Below are 25,576 nucleotides of genomic sequence, written 5' to 3'. Positions count from 1 at the left end.
GTCTCATGCACCAGCCCACATGGTTGTATCTTGTGACTGATTTCCAAAGTTTCACGTCTGAGAGTACTTAGTTTTCCAACTCTTAAAAGTGCCATTGGAATACTTTACTAACATAGTTAAAGGGACTAATAGTCTGAATCACCTTAGGCCCTGAAGAATTTGAACCAAGTGGTAGGCATTGCTTCTGTAATTTGCTTTTATAGAGTCTAGATGGTCTTTGAAATTCTCACCATATAAATGGATTTCAGAACAATATTTGTATGGTTTAGCTTAGAATTCCAGTAACAGAGCCTAGGTGCTGAACTAGCTCTTTAATTTTGCCCCCTTATGAAAGATTTGTTTCTTGAGATGAATAGTCAGAGAAACCATGATATCATAGCTGGGGGTGGACTGGCTTCACCTCATCACATAATCATTTCATGTTGGATGAAAATTTAGCACCTGGTGTTGAAAACCTAAAGTTTTGACAGCCCATTAAAATGTAATTTAGAGGGTTTTCCATCCTATTAAATATAATCCATATAGAAGCTTGTTTTAGCAGTCACATGGTTATGGAGAGATTGTGATGGAGAGTCCATAGGGTTTGATGACATACTGTTTGGTGTTCTACTGATTTTAAAGGTTTGTAGAGTATGTACCTAAAAAGTAAGGGAGCTATGTGATGTGGTTTTCAAGGCACTCTCTCACCTTTTCCTCAGAAGACTTTTCCCTCCTTAATCCTCTCCAGGTGGTCTTCTGGTCCTTCAGCTTGAGGAGTGAGCCATAGTACAGGTCTCCATGGGGCTCAGAAGGGGGCTGGCTGACTTCTTTGCTGACCTCCACCTTTCTTTCTGCTTGATAAATCAGGGTCCCTCTTGCGTCTACTTGTCAGTGACAGAGTAATTTCTCTGGAAAGCAATTACTTCTCAGTCCCCTCCTCGGTCTTTCTGATGGGGTTTAGTATAGGCCCAAACCTCAGGGCCTGTATGTCTCCTTGTATAGGTGTTGGGAGAGAGAACGAGAAGACGCATACACGGGGTGAGAAGGCGCCCCAGTTTTGGCCATTACTAACTACTCTTGCTCTCACAGAATTTCTTCTTGGCTGAGTTTTCTTCTATGTGTGTGTAGTCTGCATGACGAAGTTTCAGTCTAAAAGCCAGTCAGGTCAATCAGCGCTGTGGTTGTCTCTCAATTGTTTGTAGACGTGGAGGGGCAAAGAGGGCAAGTATCTGGCTCCTGTCTCTGATCAGGACACACCTGGGTCCGAAAGATGAGATCTGGCCAGTTCTGCACGGGCGTTATTTGAAGAATGAAAGGGGACGACTTCGTCTGGGACTCAGAGAAGCCCGATCATTCATAGAGCGGCAGGAGGTAGGTCGAGGACGTCGCACAGATGTGGGGATCCGTGGAGGGTGGGGAGCTGTGGGCAGGAGACATGAGGTGTCGCACGTAGGCCATTCTGTGGGTCTTTTCAGGAGGGTGGGCACATATGCTAGGTGGGAATAATCTCTTAAATGGGTCAGGCCAACCCAGGCATGACAACCAAATGCAGTGTGAGTTTCAGAATTCAACTCTGGAATGGAAAAAGGACATAAACGGGACATATTGGCTAAGTTTGCTTGCTAGGCCTTTGTAGGAAAAGTTTTTCCATTTGTTTCAAAGTTCTCTCATTGTAAGCCTCTGTTTCTAATGGGAAACCGTTGGCATTTCTCTGTCCTTTTCTTGCATCTTGTACCCTCTCCTTCTCTACAGTGGAGCTGCTGAAAAATATTGAAATGCCAACAGAATGTTGAAAGCAAAGTCTTCAGAGATTTCCCATCATCCAAAATTCAGGTGGTCCAGAGAGGTGATGTTATGTGTGTGTGTGTGTGTGTGTGTGTGTGTGTGTGTGTGTGTAATATAAATCAACTAGGGAGTAATTACATTTTTTCATTTTTTTTCTTTTAAAAGTCCCTGTTTTGGAAGGGACAGCTCCTTCATACTGTAGAATTCTAATTCATGAATGTAGAAGGAATCATATAAATAGAAAATTGTCCTTTGGCAAATGTCATAGCAATAATCGTCACAGACAGTCATCAGTGGGGCTAAAAGCAGTGCATGAAAGTATGATGAGAAATGGGATAGTTGCATGTTCCCACAGTGTCTCCCTGTGAGAGACGTGTACATTAAAAAGGGAAAATAGTAATTCTACAGTGGAGAAACCTAGCAACCGCAACCTTAAGCAGATGATCACAGTTATTTTTACATGACATATCAGTATCATGTAATGCTTGGTCTGATGCAGGAGAAAGGAGAGCATCATTTCTATGGTATTCTCTCCAAAAATACACACCCTGAGTTAGTCATGAGGAGGCACGATGGAAACTCAAATTGAGAGACATTTTACAAAATAAGTAACCAGTACATTTTTCAAATGTCTAAGTGATGGTTGTTGAGGGAATGTCACAGGTTTAAGGATATAGGACACAGATTTAAGGAGTAAGGACACAGGACAACTAAATGCAGTGGCAGCTCCTAAATTGGATTCTGAACCAGCAAAGGGATGACAATAGGCAGAAACTGAGTAGTCTATTGAATTGTTAATAGCATCAGCATCAGTAGCATCAGTGTTAATTTCCTATAATTGTTATATGGTTGTATAAGATGTGAGATCTAGGAAAGCTGAGTGACAGGTATATGGGAACACTTTGTGCTAGTTTTTCAACTGTTTTATAAGTTTGAAATTAAAAAAAAAAAATTTTTTTTCTTTTTCTAGGAGACATTAAGCTTCATTGAGCTAATGGATTCCTTCATATCCTGTCTCTGCATATACCTAGTCCCTCCTCTAAGAAAATTAAAGCACGTGCACATGCCCCTTTGCTGTTATAATTTCACTTGAATATTCAGACTACATTTTTTAGCTTCTCAAGGTTGCTCTCTCCTCTCATCATCACCAATAAGAGAGGATACTCAAAGTTCTACTGAAGAGAGGAGGGCTGGTCTGGGTTTTCCCACCCAGGTACCTGAGTCTTCCCACCCTTGGGCTGTTCTTAAGTGAGATCCCAATGATAATAGCGCATATTTACCATGAAGTCACTGAAGCATCAGCTTTAGAACCCTTCACTCTCAGGGACCTCTTCGAAAAACCTCTGACTTAATTTTTTTTAATTTATTTAAAAATGTTTTTTGCATAATATCTTTAATTTTTTTTAATTTTGGGGACAATTGCTTTACAATGTTGTTTTGGTTTCTGCCGTACAACAATTCGAATCAGCCATAATTTTATATATATCCCCTCCTTCTCGAGTGACAGTTTTGAACTCATAGTTTTATATGTTTCTTAAAGAGGGTCCTGCACATGGTGTAACAGGCCACACAATACCTGAAATATTCCTGCTTCCTGGGAATTATTTCGCCTGAGGCAGCCCCACCCAAGATGACACAGTCCATTTACATCCCGACTCACATTTCAGAGCAGCCGAGAAGAAAACAACATCAAGCGGAAGCTGGATCAAATATTTAAAAGTTTTCCTTCGCTGGGTTTGGTTCACTATTCGACTAGGCAAAGTTAGAATCAAATAACAGCAAATGCAAATACAAAGCACCCTTGTCAGCAGTCACGTTTGGTCGGAAGATCAGCTTTGCTGCATCCGAAAGGTCACTGCCCAGAGGAGCACACTTTGGACCCTGAGAAGCAACGTGCCATGAATTGACTTGGAGGCACAGCTGACACTTGTAAACCCCAGCCTGGCCGTCAGCTCATCCCACCTCATCATGTCTCTCAGATACGCTCACAGCCCAGATTTTCAAGTACCAGACCTCACAGGAAGAGGCCAATCACCCTCATGGAGAAGGCTGTGTTAAATGAAACATAGGATCAAGCCAGGGAGCCTGAGTTAGGGACTAGCGTTGACAGCTCCTCATTCCCGCCACTTACTAATTTTATTTCCCTCCTCAGCTGGTGTCATTGCCTAAAAGCCATTTAAGCACAGGTTTTCTTATTCTGTGATTTAACTCTTTAAGACCTTTTGTAACACATGGGAACTAATAACCTCTTCTCTATGAACATTTTAAATTGAACTTATTCTTATGGAAATTTGATCTTTAGCGGTCTTATCAGAGTGATTTTTTTTTTTTAAGCTGAGTATAAACCTAGGTATTCTAACCCTGAGTTTACCATGGACTTTTATCTTTCTGGTTTATCTTTCTGGTCACACACTTCTGAAATCAGAAGATTAGAACTGTAACACAAGACACAGGTACTTATTTTGAAGTTGACTTCTCTCCTGAACTTTACAGTTGGGGTGCGTGCGTGCGTGTGTGTGTGTGTGTGTGTGTGTGTGTGTATTTTCAGAACGTTTTACTGCTACACCCTCTCTTTCTCTCATGGGTTGGTTAAATATCTGTGTTTTCAGAGTAAGCAGAGGACAGAAGGCAGAAGGAATTTGAAATTACAAATTAAACTAGTTGTGCTAGAAGTAAAATATTACTAAGTGAACATCTGATGGGTTGGAACCCTCATTGACAATGGTTCCTATTTTTATATCTAGCAATTTTTAATTGAAGAATAGTTTTCAATGCTGTGTTATTTCTGGTGTATATATATGTATATATATATAGCAAAATGAATCAGTTTTATTTATATACATATTTATTTTTCATATTATTTTCCATTATGGTTTATTACAGGATATTGAATATAGTTCCCTCTGCTCTACAGTAGGACATTGTGGATTATTTTATATATAATAGTTTGTATCTTCTAGTCCTGCTCTCCTAATTTACCCCTCCCCAACCTCATTCCCCTTTGGTGACCTTAAGTTTGTTTTCTATGACTGTGAAACTGTTACTTTTTCTTAAATAAGTTCCTTTGTGTCATATTTTAGCTCCGTAGATAAATGATGTCATATGACGTTTGTTTTTCCCTCTCTGACTCACTTTACTTGGTATGATAGTCTCTAGGCCCATCCATGTTGCTGCAGAGGGCATTTCATTCCTTTTTATGTCTGAGTAGTATTCCATTGTATAAATGTACCTCATCTCCTTTCTCTATTCATCTGTCAATGGATATGTAGGTTGCTTCTATGTCTTGGCTATTACAAATAGTGCTGCAGTGTATCTGTTTGGGGTACTTGCATCTTTTCAAAGTATGGTTTTCTCCAGATATATGCCCAGGAGTCGGACTGTTGGATCATATGGACCCTCTACTTTTAGTTTTCAAAGGAACCTTCACACTGTTCTCCATGGTGGCTGCACCAGTTCACATTTTCACCAGCAGTGTAGAAGAGTTGCCTTTAGCAATTTTGGTTTTGATGTTTTATCTTTGGGCTTTGGAAAAAAATCAGCTGTTTGATAATCAGATGAGTCAGAACCAGGAAGAATACTATTTCTAAGGAAGGCTTGCTATGAAGAGTGTTGAGGGAACCAAGTCAGGTTCTCTAAAATGTATATGAATCATTTGAGAGAACACTGGAATTCTGCCACGAAGAAGCCAGTAATCATGAGAGTCTTCTGTGAGTCAAAGTTCAGAAAACTTTGCACGTGTAACAGTCTGCAGTCTTCAAAGACCTAAGGAGACAGCAGAGATAATTTCATTGGCCGAAAAGCTCTATTAGAGTTAAGGTTCTTAAAATATGCCCAACAAACTCATCACACCCTTTCTGTCTTTACTTACTGCCTGATACGTGTGTGGCTCCCCGTCTGAGCCCCCCTCCACTGCCCCCAGTTTGGCTGTCACTCTACGGCGGAAATAAAAATGCAGCAGACCAAGTTTCCGGGCTGTGTTACTTTATGGAGATGCTAAAAGGCAGCTTATTTCATATTGATCATCCCAGGAGCTAGCCAAGTGTGGTGTTAATTGGGTCCTCTGGAATTCTAAGCCCTCGGGACTGAAAGCTTTCTAGTGAGAAGGGGAAATAACCCACAGGCTGCAGAAAAATGAATCCAGGAGCCTGCCCCATCCCAGTTTGCTGTGGCTGGGACCGCGCATTGTGTATCCAGTTGCTTCTTTCAATTAGCTGGTTTGTGTTGTGTTTCCCCACACCCCCTTTTGCTGCAAAGCTGTGAAGCCTTGTTTTGAAAACTGCTGCCCCAGAGTGCACTGGTTTGGCTGGCCTGCTCTCATTGTTCCAATGCTCATTCCATATGTGGGTCACATCCTAGCGCTCCCCCTCCTCTCCCCCGCATCCCTTCAGTCATCTCCCCTTCCTTGTTCAGGCATCCAAGCACTGGCATGCACTTGCTAGTGTGCACACACGCACAGACACACTCTCTTTCTCACACACACATACACACACTTCTCTTCCCTTAAGAGGCAGAGGTAAGGGGCAGATTCTTTCAGGAACTTGCAGGCAAAGCCATTCAAGCTTCGAAAGCTTGTTGCTGTGCCTTTAGTTTATGGCAAACACCTCTTCACCTTCATGAAAGTCATTACTCTGTTCATCTCCATTTTTCCCTCTTCCCAGCCCTTGCTCTTTTCCCTTCTTTTTTCCCAGGACAAAGGTCCTTAAGAAACTGAGATTGCTGCTTAGTTCGACCCTTTCTTGTTACCGTGGTAGCGAGTGGGTATCTCAGACAGTGAAGGATGGAGCAGGCAGGCTGGAGTTTTTATGCACAGTTCTTTGGAGGCTGCAGAAACAGTCTGCTGAGAAATGTGTGCTGCAGGCATGCCTGCTGAGTCCATTCTGCTGGTTATCTGTCACTTACTCTGACTAAAAGGTAAGGGCTTCTGTAATTTGCTGCTGCAAAGAATTCATTCATTGTTCTATTTCTAAGGCCTTCAACTAATTGACTCTTGAGGGAAGATGGGAATGAAGAGTTTTTGTTTGACTTCTTTAGCTTATCTATTAGATCTCTCTAATTTTTAAAAAATATCTGAAAGAAACATAATCTTGGCAATCTGTGGCCACTAATGGAATATCTATGTGTCTTCAAAGAAAAATAAAACAACTTTGATTCCATGATGTTTCTTTTCTTTTCGTCTAAAACTTTTTATTTACCAGTAAAGAGTTGTAGGGTACATGTGATCACCACTTTTGATGATTTCTGTAAACTTTGGGAATAAGAGTTGTAGTCTTGTCCCCAAATAAGACTATTTTATTCTGGCAGGCTGCATTTTCACCCAATTAAGAATTATAGTGCAGTGCATTTGAGTAGTAACAATGAGGAAAGTTAGAGAGTATTTAAACAAGATGTAGCATTTACACTGATTGGTAATCACTGTAGCGTGAGCTAATACATGTTGATAAATACAAATCACCAACTGTGCCTCTTGTTTTGTGTGTATTTAGAGGAAACTTTCCATTTTTGTTCAGAAGTCAGATAGGAACTGAAATAACTTAGGATTCTCAAACTTGCCCGCTTAAAGTAATAGGAACCATCAAATGCCTATTATCTTGGGGAAAAAGCTTAATTTTGGTTAAAGAAACAATCTCAAAAACAGATTGTCCATCATTGTGGAATTTGTACAGTTGGAAACCAGCTTAGTTTTACTGAAAAAAATATGATTACACCTTATTTTCTTAAGCTCTAGTGATTTATTGGGATTCTTTGGTAGGAGTATAGGCTGTATTTTCTTGGAGATGGAAATCTCTTTAATGATATTTTCTTTTATAGCTACTGCTCAGAACATGTGATATGTATTGCAATCTAACTGTATTTATCAATCTGTGTCATGAGCCATAAATGAAGGAAAGGTGTATATTTGGATATCGAAATTGAGTCAACTTATTTTATTTATTACTTTATAAAATTTGGGCAAAGAGCCTTGGGAAATGTTTCCTCCAATGTTGGTGCATATTCCTCTAACATACTGATGGATCTGCTTTAACAACCTCGTGATAGTAGCAAAATGAAGTGGATTTCTTTAGTGATTAGGCTTTGAGAAGAAACAAGAAGTAATGTGTATTCTAAAGGGAGGATGTTGTGTTTAAAGGGGAAAGTTTTATTTCCTTCATCTTAACTCACAGTTTCTTAGTGGGAGTTTTGGAGATTGAGTCGATGGGTAAGGCCCACTGAAGGGCTTCCCAGGTGGCTCAGCGGTAAAGGATCCACCTGCAATGCAGGAGACATGGGTTCGATCCCTGGGTCAGGAAGTTCCTCTGGAGAAGGGAATGGCAACCCACTGCAGTAGTTTTGCCTGGGAAACCCCATGGACAGAGGAGCCTGGCGGGCTGCAGTCCGTGGAGCCTCAAGAGTCAGACACGACTTAGTGACGACACCACCACCATCAGGGCCCACTAATCTTGGCCTGCAGAATGTGCGGGACTTTTCCAGGGAGTCGAAAGTGACGACCCCAGAGTTTGGAGCTGCGCGTGGGGCCCGTGAGTTGTCCGTTCCTCCGCTGGTTTCCAGCGGTGGTGCCCGCCAGACCACACAGTCGGCTCCTGTCCTGACCCGGGCAGTTGGCTCATCTTCCCCGACTCCTTCACGAGGCCTTTCCCTTCCAGGCGCAGCCGCTGGGACGTTTCCTGGGCACATGTGCAGTCCTCGGTGAGACGACGGTGCTCAGAACTTACGCACTTGACTACCGGGCTGATGCTTTGACCATTATATATACCTGACTTGTTTTTACTCTTCAACATCCTGTTAGGGACTGAACATTTGTGTGCCCACCTCAAATTTATATGTTGAAGTCGTAACCCCAGTGTGGCCGTTTGTGGAGATGGGCTCTATGAAGAGGTGAGAAAGGTTAAATGAGGTTGTAAGAGTGAGACCCTAATCCCACAGGTTCTGGTGCCCTTCAATAAATGACCCCAGAGCTTTCTGCGTATAACAACACGGAGAGAGGGTGGTAGCTGTCTGCAAACTAGGAAGAGAGTTCTCACAAGGAACTGAAACCGCCTTCACTTTGATCTTGGTCTTGTCAGTGTCCAGAACAGTGAAAAATAAATTTCTGTGGTTTAAGACACTCATCCTGTGATATTTTATTATTACAGACATAGCTAACTAATACACATATATAGCTTAATTTTTACCTTCATGAACTTCTGGTTGAAGGTAGGAAACAAGAAAATTGATGTTGAAATACAAATAAGCTGACCAGAAGCATAAAAATGATAATCCTGCTAATAACCTTAAGATTGTTCTAAGCATATCTTCAAGCTGAGTTGATTGGGGTTCTTATATAGCATATTAGGTGCTAAAAATATAAGACCCAGTGCCTGCTCCATCTTCTACGGTTCTTCATTTACTTTGATTAAAAATTATTTATATCCACTCTATGGTTATTGAGATGTGTGTGCTCATAAAAATTACCCAAAAAAGTAGGTTAAGCATATGATGAAAACATTTCAACTATCAGATCACAAAGTTAATTTAAAAAAAAAATTTTGACACAATATGGTGCAGTTAAGCCTCAATATGCATGTTAACATGTGTGTGACCCTTTAAATTTAAATTGTATACAAATGATTATTTTCCTTACACTCAAGGTAAGTGAAATAGCACTTCTTGTCAACTGGAGGAAAAGGTGAAATTTGTTTTCACACATAATGAATGTAATTAAAATTGCATTAAATGAACTTTATGATAATATCTTTAATAATATATTGATCTCAAGTGAAATGCTTTATTTTAAATCCTTCCTAATGTACTGTGTAAAAAGGATGAAATGAATAAAAGATTTCCTAAGGGGTTTCCAGTGGTGATACATTATAGTGAATTGTGGTCCCAAGTAAAAACGAATGGACAGTGCTAGGCTGAGAGGTCCCCAAAGGCCTCTGTAGAGTCTGTAGCTCTCTGATATGCCTGGAACAGAGCAGAATTAGGAATATAAAGAAGGATAGGAAGAAGAGATCCCTTAAGAAGCATAAAGAAGATACTCCTCTTGGAGCTCCGCAAGTGTGGAGGGTTTCTTTGAGATGAAAGAGAGGTTTCAGTTCTCAGACATAGGCTGCAACCTAGGATAACATGCTTGTTGGCAGTAGTGTAACTGTTGGTCATTGAAGAAGTATATGAAAATGCTTAGTTATTAGTTGCTTTGATTTATAAAGGGCTTCCCTGGTGGCTCAGAGGTTAAAGCGTCTGCCTCCAACGCGGGAGACCCAGGTTCGATCCCTGGGTCGGGAAGATCCCCTGGAGAAGGAACTGGTAACCCACTCCAGTATTCTTGCCAGGAGAATCCCATGGATGGAGAAGCCTGGAGAAGTCCACTATAAAAGCAATGTAAATGTCTGGTTTTCTATTTACAATGGTCCTTTTAATATGCTTTTAAAAAGCCTCTAGTTACCCATGCTTAATAAATTGAGTTGATTTATCTCTTGACGTGGGCTTCCCAGGTGGCACAAGTGGTTAGGAACCTGCCTGCCAAAGCAGGAGACATAAGAGGTGCCGGTTTGATCCCTGGGTTGGCAAGATCCCCTGGAGGAGGGCGTGGCAACCCACTCCAGTCTTCTTGCCTGGAAAACTTCATGAACAGAGGAGCCTGACCGGCTATAGTCTGTGGGCTCACAAAGAGTCAGACATAACTGAAGTGACTGAGTGCTCACCTCTTGACTGCTTCATGATGTGACTGCTTCAGTTAGTCTAGGCAAACGACACAACCAAATTGTTGATGTTTCTAGTATCACTGCAAAATTAAGCTGACAGCTAGAATCGCATGGTGCCCACCTTCTCTGTGTGTTGAAGAAAAAAATGATTACATCACATTTTGGACTCACTGGGTTTTAGATCAACACTCTTTTTGACCATCAGTCTAGGTTAAGGAAAGCCCGAGGGAGCCCATGCTGCGGTGTGCTGAGCTGATGCCCTGTTCAATAGTGACCTCACTGTGGCTCTCAAGCAGTGATTTCCCGCATCCTCCCCTTTCTCCACTCTGGAGGCAGGTGCCTTGGGAAATGGGAAACCTGTGGCTTGATTTGAGCAAAGAAGGGATTAACCAGACACCTTGCCAACCCTGGGGCATATGGAGCGTATTGGCTGTGTCACGAAGGAGGTGGCCGAGGAGGAACTGGGACCTCAGGACTGACAATGCTGAGGAAGGAGGAAGTGATGAAAGAAGGAGAAAAGGAAGGAAGGAAGGAAAGAGGGATGTGGGGCAGGGGGATGAAGGAGAAATAAAGGATGAGAAAACCAGAAACATGCATTTTAAAAACGCTTCCATCCACTCCCTCCAAACATGGACGTGGAGACTCACAGGCACTCTTTCTGGATTTAGTTATATTCTGTTGTTTGCAGGATATAAAGCTTAATTTTTTTTAGTTGCAGTTTTGTTATGCCTTTTTATTGCTGAGTGATGCCAGGTAGGCAATTTTGCTGGGAAATCAAAGGATTTGGTTGTTTGAACTGCATTAGCATGGGAAAGGAAAGTGGCCTGGTATCCCCTATGGCCAGCCAGGGTAGACTTGCAGGAAGAGGCGGAGCTGGTCGTGGGGAAAGAGCTTGTTCTTTGTGATTTAGAGAGAAGTGGGAGAGTCTTTGTTGGGCAATCCGTCAATCAAGCTCTGCTCACAGGTTTGGCAAATATCACGTTCTCTTTGCCCAGTTGGGTAAAGCCTGTCCCAGTTAACTGTGGCTTCTCCCTTGTTGGTAGTAAGTATATACTTGAGACTAACTAGAAGGGCCTTACGCTGCTTCAGTGCTCACAACTTTTTTGAAGGCTTTCCACGTCTTCAGACTGCTAGAATTGAAGGATACAGGGAACATGGTGGAAGGAAATACTCCGGTCGAAGTCAGAAATGCAGTCACTGTTTTTAACCAGCTGCTCTTGGGGAGTTCTTTTAGCTCAGTGGCCTCAGCCTTGTTGTTGTTTCCCGCTAAGTCGTGTTCAACTCTTTTGCTACCCCAGGGACCATAGCCCGCCAGGTTCCTTTGTCCGCGGGATTTTCTAGGCAAGAATACTTGAGTGAGTTGCTATTTCCTCCTCTGGGGGACCTTTCCAACCCAGGGATTGAACCTGTGTTTCCTGCTTGGCAGGTGGATTCTTTACCACTGAACCATCAGGGAGGCTTGATTCTAATAGTCTGTATTCTTCTCTTTGCATTTATTTAATACGAAAGCTCCCACCTGTGATCAAAGTTGGCCCAGAGTGACTGGAGGGAAAGAGTTATTCCAACTTATCTGCCACTGCTAGAAATCTTTTTCTTTAACAGAAATTATCTACCTTTACTTTGAAAATATTTTGTAAAGTACTTTGCAAAGTCCAACTCACATAGCTTCCCATGGGGGAGAGGAAATACCATATTGGGCCCAGATTTCTAGAAATAGACAAAGAGCTACAGACAGGTAATGTGACAGCCTTAATATCCCACCTTGGGTTTGGAAGCATTATGGGAATCTTTTGCTGAAAGTCATTTAATGCTTTCATATATATATGTAAACAATGAGATTCTGAAAATGTGAAGATTATGAAAACAGGGCATTTGCTTGTATCAGCGCTTTCTGAGTTTAATTCAATGGAAAAATGTTAATAGTTATGGGGGAGGGGGATGGGGAAGACAGAATTTTCCTGGTCAAAGGAGTTTAGCAAACATTGGGCTAAAGAAAGTTAGCTGGGGGGGTTCATGTTTGGGAACGCATGTACACCCGTGGTGAATTCATGTCAGTGTATGACAAAACCAATACAGTATTGTAAAGTAAAATAAAGTAAAAATAAAAATTAAAAGAAAAAAGAAAGTTAGCTGGGTTTCCTTACACATGCTTTTTTGTGACCTTTAATTTTTTTTAACATAATTTTGTTTGTTTATTTTTGGCTTGCTGGGTCTTTGCTGCCGCGTGAGCTTTTCTCTGGTTGCGGGGTGCGCCCGTTCATCGCTGTGGTTTCTCCTGTTAGAGCACGGCTCTAGGGCGCTGGGCTCTAGTAGTTGAGGCACGTGGGCTGGGCAGTCACGGCTCTGAATCAGGGATCAAACAAATGTCTCCTGCATTGGCAGGTGAATTCTTTACCACTGCGCCACCAGGGAAGCCCTGTAGTGTATAATTTTGATGTGCGCTCTGGACCGGCAACCTGCATTATAGCCGTAGTTCCCAAATCTGAAATCATAATCACAAACTCCTAGGCTCCAAAGACTCAGTGAATCAAAATGTGGGGAAGTGGGATTCCGGACTTTCATTGAGGACACCTTTGGGAGACCACCTTTAAGCAGCTAGTTTAGGCAGCTCGCTCATCTGCCCCATCGGGGCTCCAAGGCACCACTGTCATGCACAGAGCAGCCCTCCTCGCCCTAATTTATGTAGCTGCACAACTCCTTTTATCCTGGAAGTGCGTGTTGATATTTATGGAACTAGCAGATTAGAAAATGCTGGTCAATGCATTTCTCATACTAAAGGCTTAAAGACTAAAAAAAAAAAAAAAAAGATGATCAAGTACTGGTTTGGGACTTTCCTTTGAATTGTGTATTTCCTATGTGATGGTGGTTCAGATAGCACTAAAAATCACACCTGTTTTTTCAGTCCACATTGACGTGTTATTTAAATTTTTTGTAGTGGTGTTTATTTCATTTATATTATCCTTATAGTTTTTTTTCCTTTTTTGCAGCAGACATTCCCAGGAGATATGTAGTAAACTGTTCTGTTCTCACCTTCTGTTAGGGAATAATGCTTAAACTTATTTGATTTATAAAAACCCAAATCCCCAGAAATAGGAAATTTTGTAATGAAAATGAGTTTGATAAACTCTTGGCATAACATAGATGTCTTCTAAGAGAGGAGAGAATGAAGAATCTCATTTTTAAAAGATCCTGGTTGTTTCTAGGGCTGGACTCTAGATTGTTAATTTATTGTGCGGAAGGGGATTATGACAGTGGCTTAATTAAAATGATGTGATTAGACAAATATAAAACAAAAAATACTGGTTCTGGAAAGGAGATGATTTTTTGGAGGGACAAGAAAACTTGGGAAAACCCCTCTGAAGAGGTTTACCTTTCTCCCCATAAGTGCTCTGATGGCACATCTCAGAGCCTCAGAGCTGGGCAGTGGAACCGGATCAGTTCACTGCAGGCTTTGCGTTTCTGTGTGGACAGCCTTGAAGGTGTCAGGGGTGCAGCTGTATTTTGAGTGGAGAAAACATGCCGTAATGGGTAACTCCTGTCGCAGCCAGTAGAATCAGGTTAAATGTAAATACAATCTTCTTTTCATTTTGAATATCCTTTTGTGTGGAAAGCTGTTTTTCATATACTCATACTTGAGTGTCTGTTCTTTTAATAAGATGTTGCAAAGCAGATCACCATTTCTATGCAAGCGACTGTTGCTTAGTTTCAATACCATGGACCTTTGCAGTCATAGGTGGACGAAAGAGCTTTGAATATTTTTGTGCAGTCGTCAAAACCCTTAACTGCTGAAGCGAAGATTCAGGTTCAATATGGGCCTTGTGTTAGAATCCCAGGAAACCACATGCATGTAAGATAACAAAGCACCGATAACAGTATGTGGTGTTAACTCATCTCATGATGGTGGCCTCTAACTCATCTCATGATAATAAAAATTGATCTAAAGATTCTCTGAATAAAAGACCAATTATTGCTGACATTCCGCAAGCTAGAACTCCCTGTGGATTAGACAGAGGCCCTGGCTGAATACTGCCACCAGGAATTTGAAGATGGTTCTTGCAGAGATCTTCCAGGAACTAGGGCCTTTAATCTGATCACATTTAAAACCCGTTTCAGGCGTGTTAGGTGAATTATGTCAAGGCTCTGGGCAGATAGCTCTGGCATCTGAGCATTCTCTGGGGATTGTTGTTTGACATTTGGAGCAGGTGAGGGGCCTACAGCTTGTGAAGTCATTAAGGTGCAATTATGACAAGGCTGACTTGATCCTTTCTGATGTGCCTGCCAGACTTGACGGCTCCAAACAGTTGGTGGGGACCCAAAGATGCTTCTTCTTGGTTCCTCAGCACAGTGAAAATGTTCTGTTCCCTGTGGCCAGAACGGCATGAAAGACATTTTTGCTGAGAAAAGGTGGAAGCACTTGGGTTGGCGTTTGCTGTTAAGTTAGAAGCTTGAGCCTATTATCAATGACTCCTTTGGTGTACAGAATGGGTATATTTCCCCTTTTTCTGTTTTTAATTGTGCTTTAATTGACAGTAGGTGTCTCCTTATTCTGACAGATAGCTCCTTGCCTTAATGCTCCTTTGATATCCGGCTAAAATGGTGTCTGTGCTTTTGGAATGCAGGATTGTGGCGTGTCTACAGCAGCTTGAGTGACATAGATGAAGGGTCCTTCTTTATTTATGGGAATGTGTGCATTTCTTTTATGCATGCCTAAGCCTTTGTAACTTAGGGTCTGGCTCCCATGCCATATCCAGATTGGTAAAGTAGTTCGAAACAAGCACATCTTGAGTAGGCAACATCATCTTACGAAGAACTCTGGGCTCTGGGCTCACTCAGGGTGCATCTTTTACTAGTTATGTGGATGAACACAGGTAATTTACTTTCTAAGACTGAGTTTTCCCAGATGCCCATCTGGGAAATGTGACTCATTTACCCTCCCTCTAGGATGATCTGAAGGCGAAGTGAAACATTGCATTGGAATCACTTAACTAGTGCCACGTACGTATTAAGCACTCTGTAAGTGGTACTGCGGGGCTTCCCAGGTGGTGCTAGTGGTACGGAACCCACCTGCCAATACAGGAGACATAGGAGTTGTGGGTTCAATTCCTGGGTTGAGAAGATCCTGCAGGAGGGCATGGCAACCCACTCCAGTATTCTTGCCTGGAGAATCCCATGGACAGGAGAGCCTGGAGGGCTACAGTCCACGGGGTGGCAAAGAGTTAGAGATAACTGAAGCAGCTTGGCATGCACGCACACAAGTGTACTATAATTATTGCTTAGAGTCCATTTCATTAGCATAAAATAAATATATTTTAAAAATATTTTTCTTTGAAAGCTTAAATGATAAATGATATGGATATGAACATGGAATACAACTTCTGAATTAATGCATCTGCTCTCAGGGAATTTTGTTGGTGGCTTGTCACATCAGCAAGCTTTAGATTACTGTTCATAAGTCTTTGGTTTCCTTGTTTTCTCTTTTTTACTTTGTTCTTAGCATCTATTTAATCTGTTATGTATAAAAGTATTTTATCTAATGTTTCATTTTGTAAGAAGATAGGAAATGTTTATATTCTTCAGAAATGCATTTGGCAGCAAATATTAATAATAAAATCCCAACTATAACAGCTTAAACAAATAGAAGTTTATCTTTCTAATTTAGCAGATTGTCTACGGACCTTAGTCGGCAAAGTAATGTCTCTGCTTTTTAATATGCTGTCTAGGTTGGTCATAATTTTTCTTCCAAGGAGCAAGTGTCTTTTAATTTCATGGCTGCAGTCACCATCTGCAGTGATATTGGAACCCCCCAAAAATAAAGTCAGCCACATAGTCAGGGTTGATTTCCCTTGGGATTGACTATTCCCATCACTTCATGGCAAATAGATGGGGAAACAGTGGAAACAGTGGCTGTTAACTTTGGGGTTGCAGAGTCAGACACAACTGAGCAACTGAACTGAACTGAGCTGAACTGAAGTCCTTTGCATCAGGTGACCAATGTATTGGAGTTTCAACTTTAGCATGAGTCCTTCCAAGAATATTCAGGGTTGATTTCCCTTAGGATTGACTGGCTGGATCCTCTTGCAGTCCAAAAGAAAGGAAAGTGAAGTCACTCAGTTGTGTCCGACTCTTATCAGGCTCTTCCATCTATGGGATTTTCCAGGCAAGGGTACTGGAATGGGTTGCTATTTCCTTCTCCGGAGAATCTTCTTGCAGTCCAAAGGACTCTCAAAAGTCTTCTCCAACACCACAGTTCAAAAGCATCAATTTTTGGTGCTCCGTTTTCTCTATAGTCCAACTCTCACATCCATACATGACCACTGGAAAAACCAGAGCTTTGACTAGATGGACCTTTGCTGGCAAAGCAATGTCTCTGCTTTCCAATATGCTGTCTAGGTTGGTCATAGCTTTTCTTCCAAGGAGTAAGCATCTTTTAATTTCATGGCTGCCATCACCATCTGCAGTGATTTTGGAGCCCCCAAAATAAAGTCTGTCACTATTTCCACTGTTTCCCTGTCTATTTGCCATGAAGTGATGGACTGGATGCCATGATCTTCACTTTCTGAATGTTGAGTTTTAAGCCAACTTCTTCATTCTTCTGTTTCACTTTTATCAAGAGGCTCTTTAGTTCTTCTTCACTTTCTGCCTTAAAGGGTGGTGTCATCTGCATATTTGAGGTTATTGTTATTTCTCTTGGCTAACTTGATTCCAGCTTGTGCTTTATCCAGCCTGGCATTTCTCATGATGTACTCTGCATACAAGTTAAATAAGCAGAGTGACAATATACAGCCTTGACATACTCCTTTCCTGATTTGGAACCAGTCTATTGTTCCAGGTCCGGTTCTAATTGTTGTTTTTTGATCTGCATATAGATTTCTCAAGAAGCAGGTCAGGTGGTCTGGTATTCCCATCTCTTGAAGAATTTTCCACAGTTTGTTGTGATCCACACAGTCAAAGGCTTTGGCATAGTCAATAAAGCAGAAGTAGATTTTTTTTTTTTCCTGGAATCCTCTTCCTTTTTCTATGATCCAACAGATGTTGGCAATTTAATCTCTGGTTCCTCTGCCTTTTCTAAATCCAGCTTGAATATCTGGAAGTTCACGGTTCATGTACTGTTGAAGCCTGGCTTGGAGAATTTTGAGCATTACTTTGCTAGCATGTGAGATGAGTGCAATTGTGTGGTAGTTTGAACAACCTTTGGCATTGACTTTCTTTGGTATTGGAATGAAAACTGACCTTTCAGTCCTGTGGCTGCTGATGAGTTTTCAAAATTTGCTGGCATATTGAGTGCAGTACTTTCACAGCATCATCTTTTAGGATTTGAAATAACTCAACTGGAATTCCATCACCTCCATTAGCTTTGTTTGTAGTGATGCTTCCCAAGGCCCACTTTAATTTGCATTCCAGGATGTCTGGCTCTAGGTGAGTGATCACACCATCGTGGTTATCTGGGTCATGAAGATCTTTCTTTGTATAGTTCTTCCGTGTATTGTTGCCACCTCTTCTTAATATCTTCTGCTTCTGTTAGATTCCTACCATTTCTGTCCTTTATTGTGCCCATCTTTCCATGAACTGTTCCCTTTGTATCTCTAATTTTCTTGAAGAGATCTCTAGCCTTTCCCATTTTATTGTTTTCCTTTATTTCTTTGCTTTGCTCACTGAGGAGGGCTTTCTTGTCTCTTATCCTAGTATTACATTTGAGAAGCAGACTTGAAGTTGCCTTTCCTTTCCTCTGTCATTTTCTCAAAGTGAAACAAGCATAATCAGAGCTTTAAGATATTCCTTATGCAGTCTAGATAGCTTTTTAATAATATTTATGAAAAGATATGGAGTCACTCTTTTTCTTATCGGCATGAAAAGAAAAATATTACTTCTGAAGGCTTCCTGTACAAAAGCACCTAGGCCGAACAAATGACTTCCTTCTTTCATTATTGTTAGTTTTCTACTTGCACAGCCAGGAGTCAGAACTGTGGAATCAGAGAATTCAGGTTTCTTTGTAGTTCAAGCAGAAGGCGGCAGGGAATGGACAGAAATAGGTCGCCTTGTGTTCAAGAGACCAGGACGATGGAGAGTTTCTTGGAGTGCTTAGACACTGATGGACTCTTATTTGGGGGCAGGGTGTTTCAGAAAAGTCAGAACCCAAGATTTATAGTGTATGGCAGCCTGTTAAACATCAAAAAACCATTTACTAGTCTGTTTTTTCCTAGTAAAAGGAATTTGGCTATTTTCTTTCATCATTTGTCAAGAAGAGACAAGAGGCTTTTCCCAAGCTAATTAGAACGTGGGTTGAATGTGTCTTTTCTGTGGCATGTAGCCCTTGAATGATGTTTGGCCATCACCAGGTTCCCACGTGACTGGGGACGGAGAGAGCATCAGCGCCTTAGATGAGAACCCTGGGTGCCAGCCACTGGTTTCGCCAGTAGCAGTCATGTGGCAGTGACTTTGAGAGAAGTCACTTAGCTTGAGGGAGTTCATACCAATGAAGCAGTGGATATATTTGACCTGTTCAACTTCCAAAATCAGGATCTTGCTCTCCCTTTGCGGTGTGCAGTTTTAAGGTAATCTGGGAATGTTTGGAATATTGCTCTGAGCCTGAGGAAGTATTAAAAATGGGGAAGGAAGAGATGGCAGCACTTTTGTTTTCCTCTTTCCACAAGAGGACAGGGTGGTGCCCAGCAGGCCTGTGATTCTCAGTTTTCCAGACTAACTCAGAGTGTCGCATGGCTGCAGCTCCTGTCTTATCCTTGCTGCCCCCCAATCTGGGATTTGGGGGCTCTGCCCCTTCTGTTTCTTCTCAGTTCTACCCAGATGTTACGTGCTTTGGATTCACGCCCTCCCTCCCGCCGGCCCCTCTAGACATGGCCTCCCTCCCGCTTCAGAATGTCACTCCCCTGTCCAGTCACCTTCTGCCTTCTCTGAACATTGAGCCAAACTCAGCTAGTTGCCAGGTTATTTGATGACAGTGATGGACGTTAGGTTGCCCCATGGTTCTGAACTTCAACAAGCTATTTGCAATTTCTTACAAGTATTGCATTCTCCTGAAAAGGATCTCCAGTTGGTTAAATAGTGTGGAGGTAGGACTAACACGATATATGATGCTTTATTCACTGCAAAAGACTTTCAGATTAATCATATTTACTGTCATCCTCATACCAGACCAAGGAACAAAATAGGGATATCCCTCTTGGATTTTATTTATTTCATTTGAATAGCTAAGACTCAGAGAGATTAAGCAGGTAATGCTCAAGGTCAACCAGCTAAAAAGTGAAAAAAAAACAAGACATTGCAGCTAAATATTCCCATCCTGGGCTCTGGCTTCTGTAGGAGCCACCTCTTCACAATTTCTGCTTCCTGTTCCTCATGTTTTCCTTTGCTGAATCAAGTACAGGCCAAAGGCCCACCATGTGTTCAAGGGACATGCTGACTTTAGAAGATGACTTGCAAATTAGACGGAGCTCAAGCGTATGCAGGCTCAGCTTTGCAGCTGTAAAATATCCACCGTCACCTGCTTTTTTTTTTTTTTTTAGCTTTTCTCATCTTTTAAAAGTGGACTCAGTGAAGACAGGTGTGTTCACTTGTGTCTTGGATTGTGTGGCATAAAGAAACGGGGACATTTTCTACCATGACATGGGCAGTTGTCTACCTAGGGACGGCACTTCATCTGACCCATGGAGGATAGACAGTGGGGACGGTACAGGCTGTCATCTGCTTTGACGCTTTAGAAGATTGCATTTAAAGCACCAAATAAAAAATCACAGCTCTTCAGTCCTCAAATAGTATGCTTTTAACAATTCTTCATTCTTCAAACAACAGGGAAGAATATGAAGCAAAGTGTAAAATCTACCCCATTCAAATCCTTTTGGGGGAATTTTGAGTGTATAAGCTTCTGGACCTTTTTCTATTCCATACAATGTATGTATGTATATACATTTTAAAAAATGAATCATACTTGCTTTAAAAAAAATTCTTCACTGTTAGTCAAAAAGACTTACTTGATTCTTCTTAATGAGTGCCTGACATTCTATTGGATGGAGTCACTAGAGGTACTTACCATTGTGTACGGAAGGGCATTTAGTCTTTATTTAGTATATCACTACTAAAACAGTCTAGTAAAAAGTATTATGACAGTATTTCTGTAGATAGATTCAAAGTGAAATATCAGAGTCAAAGAATATGCAATATTAAAATTTTAATAAGGGCGGCTCACTGTCCTCCAAAGCTGTCATCCTAAATTACTCTCTTATTAATAGTTGCAGTGTTTAAGTGTGCCCGGTTCCCCACATATTCACCATCCTTGGGGGATGTGACTCTGATTTGCCAATTTGATAAAGAAAACAGGCCCGCATTTGATTTATGTTTCCTTGGTCATGTGCTGGTTGTACATCTTTTTCATAGTTTTTTGTGTGTGTCCTTTGCCTCTTGCACGTCTTTTTCTGTGAAGGGCTAGCTCATGTCCTTGTTCCAGATTTCTTTATCAGTGCAGTCTTTTCTCCCCACTCTCTCCATGAGGGATTGGTTTATCCCCCAGTTCCCCTCCTCGGATACCCAAATCCCCTGATACTTAAGACCCTTACATAAAATGGCTTACTGTTTGCACATAATCTAGGCATACACCCCCCGCTCCTTCCACTGTATACTTTAAATCAATCTCTAGATTACCTGAAATACCTTATACATTGGAAATGTATGCAAATAGTTATAAATGCAACATGAATACTATGTAAATAGCAAACAGCAAATTCGAGTTTTGCCTTTTGGAATTTTCTGCAATTTTTTTTGATTCATGGTTGGTTGAATCATGAGTGGCGCTCATGGATATGGAGGACTGACTATATTTGTCTACCTCTGAGTCCAAGCTCTTTCTGGTCTGTCATTCAGTTCAGTTCAGTTGCTCAGTAATGTCTGACTCTTTGCGATCCCGTGAACCGCAGCACACCAGGCCTCCCTGTCCATCACCAACTCTCGGAGTTTACCCAAACTCATATCCATTGAGTCGGTGATGCCATCCAACCATCTCTGTTGTCCCCTTCTCCTCCTTCAATCTCTCCTAACATCAGGGTCTTTTCAAATGAGTCAGTTCTTTGCATCAGGTGGCCGAGTACTGGAGTTTCAGCTTCAGCATCAGCCCTTCCAGTGAATACCCAGGACTGATCTCCCTTAAGATGGACTGGTCATTAGTCTCTCATCCGTCTTTTTTTATGGCATCTTCTGCTGCTCAGATGTTTTAATTTACATGCAATCAAATCCGTTAGCTTTTTTCTTTCTGCCTTTCTAAGCATTGTGTCTTCTCCCTGGCAAGATTTTGGAAATATTATAATTTTTTTCTACCGATCCAAGATTTTTTCATCAGTGTCTTATATTTTTTGCAGTACAGGTCTTTTGTCTCCTTAGCTAGGTTTATTCCTAGGTATTTTATTCTTTTTGATGCAATGGTAAATGGGATTGTTTATTGAATTTCTTTTTCTGTTAGTGTATTGAAATGCAACAAATTTATTTGTATTACTTTTTTGTAACTTGCAACTTTAGCGAATTCATTGATGAGTTCTAAATAGTTTTCTGGTAGTGTCTTTAGGATTTTCTATGTATAGAATCATGTTATCAGCATAAATAGAGACAATTTTACTTCTTCTTTTGCACTCTGGATTCTATTTATTTATTTTTTTCTTCTCTGATTGCCAGAACTAGGACTTCCATAACTATGCTAAACAAAAATGGCATGAGTAGACATCCTTTGTCTTGTCTAACATCCATTGAGTATGATGTTAGTTGTGGGTTTATCATATATGACCTTTATTATGTTGAAATATGTTCCTTATATGCCCCCTTTCTGGAAAGTTTTTATCTCAAATGAGTTCTAAATTTTATCAGAAGCTTTTTCTGCATCATATGGTTTTTATTCTTCAGTTTGTTGATGTGCTGTATCATACTGATTGATTTGCAAACATTGAAAAAATCTAAAACCATGGTCCCAAGGATACATAAACCCCAATGTTCATTACAGCATTGTTTATAATATCAAAACATGGAAGCAACCTAAATGTCCATCAACAGAGGAGTGGGTAAAGAAAACGTAGTATATATATATACTGGAATATTACTCAGCTATTAAAAAGAATGAAATAATGACTTTTTTAGCAACGTGTGTTGGACATAGAGATTGTCATGCTGAGTGAAATCAGACAGAGAAAGAGAAATATCATATTATATCACATATACACAGAATCTAAAAAGAAAGATGTGAATGAACTTATTTATTTACAAAACAGAAACAGACTCTTAGACTCAAGAGAATGAATTTATGGTTACCAAAGGGGAAAGATAGTGGGTGGGTTTGGGATCGATATACACACTGCTATATTTAAAATGGGTAACCAACAAGCACCTACTGTACAGCACATGGAACTCTGCTCAGTGTTATGTGAGAGCTGGGATGTGAGGGCATTTGAGGGAGAATGGATACATGTATACGCCTGGGGCCCTTTGCTGTGAATCTGAAACAATCACGACATTGTTAAGCAGTTATTCTCCAATATAAAAGTTGAATTTTTTTCTAGTCCTTTTAAAGTTTTTTTTTTTCTTTTTTGCTTTTGTTTGTTTGTTTTAGGGTATAGATTCCTGACTAATGTATGATGGTAGGTAGACTTCTCATTTTACTTTGAAGTTCTAAAAATGGACAATTTTTAGGAAAGAAAATAAAATTTAAAATTGTACCAAAAATAAAATGAATTCTTAGTGATCCAGGATCTGGAGGCCTGTATGGCATGAGGTTGGTGATCCAGATCACCTAAGGGTATTGGTTTCTCTTGACGCCATCTTCCCACCAAGATCTGAGAAAAGTAAAAGTGAAGGTCACTCAGTCATGTCCAACTCTTTGCGATCCCATGAACTGTACAGTCTATGAAATTCCCCAGGCCAGAATACTGGAGTGAGCAGCCTTTCCCTTCTCCAGGGGATCTTCCCAACCCAGGGGTCGAGCCCAGGTCTCCCGCATTGCAGGCAGATTCTTCACCAGCTGAGCTGTGAGGGATGCCCATGATCTGAAAAGCTATAAACTATCCCCTGTCCCTACTTTAAGCCTATCAAGATATGTTTTGGGACCAGTCCACCTTGGTTTAGTGACTAATGAAAGATAATGAGTCAGTCATTTGAATTGGTTTCTTAGTAGACAGTGTGAATGAACATGCTTGATGACCAAGAAGATGTTTGCTAGAGGAAGCATCTTGAGATGAAGAACAGAACTTAGTGGAGTGTGGCAAAGACCTGCATTTACACAGGGTTACAGAATTTAGTGTATTTCTTCTGGAGGAGAATCCCATCCACAAACAGATGCATTATTGTCAGTACAGAATGAGAAAATAGCAGAATTCATGAAAAAATGTCTTCAAGTAATATAAGTGCATGAAGGACTAAGGGATATATATAAGTAACTGGCTTAGAGGATTGCTCTTAGAGGAAATGAGGTCAGGACAGAAATGTAGGTAGAAGGTATTTATCTTCAGCAAATCTTTCTTAGAAAAATGGAAACTGAATCTTAGGTTAGAAAGAGGGTGGGCTGCAAGGCAGTTGAAGAACACTGGTGAAGTGTTGATCTATTCTGAGTCCCCTTTTCTCTGAAGACACCTTTAAATTCATGAAAAGGAACAGGAACGGATCTTAGGGTGAGAAGGATGTGGTCCTCCCAAGGTCAGAGTGGTGAGGGAACCAGACCCCAAGCCTTGCCGTGTCTCTGTCAGGAAGGAGTAGACACGTGTCGATGCTTGCCATGTCACAAAAGGGCATTCAAAATCTTTTGCAAGAGAAATCTTCCAAAGTTAGATTTTCACTAAGCCAGTTATAACTTGAGCTAAAATGTACTAAAGAGAAAAAAATATATATCCATGAATTAATACTTTTCTCCTCTAACTAAAAGCATGGCTGAAGTGATTTTGCTTGGGGGTCCATAATAATCAAGGCATCTGTGAATGAAAACCCTGAGATGTTAGTTCTTTTTGTGGGCCTTAAGAGCTGATTAATTTTCCCAAGTCACTTAGTCTCTCCGAGCCTCATTGTCCCTCCCTATAAATTGAGAAATAATGCCTCCTTCAGAGAGATGCTATGAAGAAAATGCTAACTGGTCCATATAAAAATTACCTGAGTAATTTGGAAAATTCTGTGTGGAGGGTGAGATTTTAAGATATGTGATACTAGTGCTGTAAATGTGAACCATTTTTGGACCACTTTCTGATATAAATCAAGTTTCCTCTGGGGCCAGTAAAGGTTGTATCTTGATTCTTTGTACCCTGAAACACCAGGCATTATAGATACATTTTTTTTAAAGAACTGTGACATTAAAAGTGAAATCTGAATTGTATTTTTCACACTGTCAAGGTGGGTGGTGAGGTAAGCTCTCTGAAGTGATGATTTCATTGTCTACTTTTAAAAAAAAAAAAAATTCTCTAGTGTCCAACTAGCGTAGTGCTGTGTGCCATAAAGAGGTTCAGATTATCTCTGAAATGTGCTGCAAATTTACCTGCAGTGTGGAGAGTTAGGGCTTGCCAGGGTATTATAATCTCACCATGCTTCTGTGTTGCTTCTGCACCAACTCAAACTAAAATGCTGGAATTCCAGCTGAAATATCAAAAAGTCCCCACCACCTCCTGTTTGGGGAGAGGAAGAGCTGCTCAGAGACAGGCACCAGGGCGTTCATCCACCCTTTGGCTGTGTTCTCACTTACCTGCCACAAAACCCAGGACTTCTCATTTACTCCAGAGCTCACATTTCCACAAACTAGACCTTGGAGAACTCTATGGGAAATGGATCTTGGCAGGCAATTTCTGAACAGGCACTAGGCTTTCTGCTTTCTACTTTCATAGATCCTTAAGAGTTGTTTGCACCTAACACAGTCTTGTCAGTTAAAACCTCAAGCCAGCTGAGCCCTGAGGATTCAGGGAGTTGCTGGGGGAAAACTGCCTCTGTGTGCTAACTTGTTTTAACTGCAGCTTCTGAAAGATGGGGGCCAACTCAGATTCTTCCTGCTGCGCTTCCGTTGCTGGGCACCTATCTTTCTTTGTTTCTTGTCTCAGACAGTAAACAGAGGGTAATGGTTGCACAAGCATCCAGTTCTTTTGTGATGGCCTGGGAGCTTCATACAAGGAGAT

At 41.0% G+C, this 25,576-nt stretch overlaps 1 protein-coding gene and 1 non-coding gene across 2 annotated transcripts in view; both read left to right on the top strand.

Moving 5' to 3' along the window:
• The window catches only part of FAT3 (FAT atypical cadherin 3), an 813,871-nt gene that overhangs the window by 102,945 nt on the left and 685,350 nt on the right, over positions 1–25,576 (top strand). The window lies entirely within an intron of this gene.
• On the top strand, positions 9,955–10,026 carry TRNAW-CCA (transfer RNA tryptophan (anticodon CCA)). Its single transcript has one exon. It is a non-coding gene; the product is annotated as a tRNA-Trp (tRNA).

This window comes from Ovis canadensis, chromosome 21, assembly GCF_042477335.2.
Source record: "Ovis canadensis isolate MfBH-ARS-UI-01 breed Bighorn chromosome 21, ARS-UI_OviCan_v2, whole genome shotgun sequence".
In the NCBI taxonomy this organism is placed as follows: domain Eukaryota; kingdom Metazoa; phylum Chordata; class Mammalia; order Artiodactyla; family Bovidae; genus Ovis; species Ovis canadensis.
Note: the sequence above shows the minus strand (reverse complement) of the source record. Positions and strands in the feature narration are given on the sequence as shown.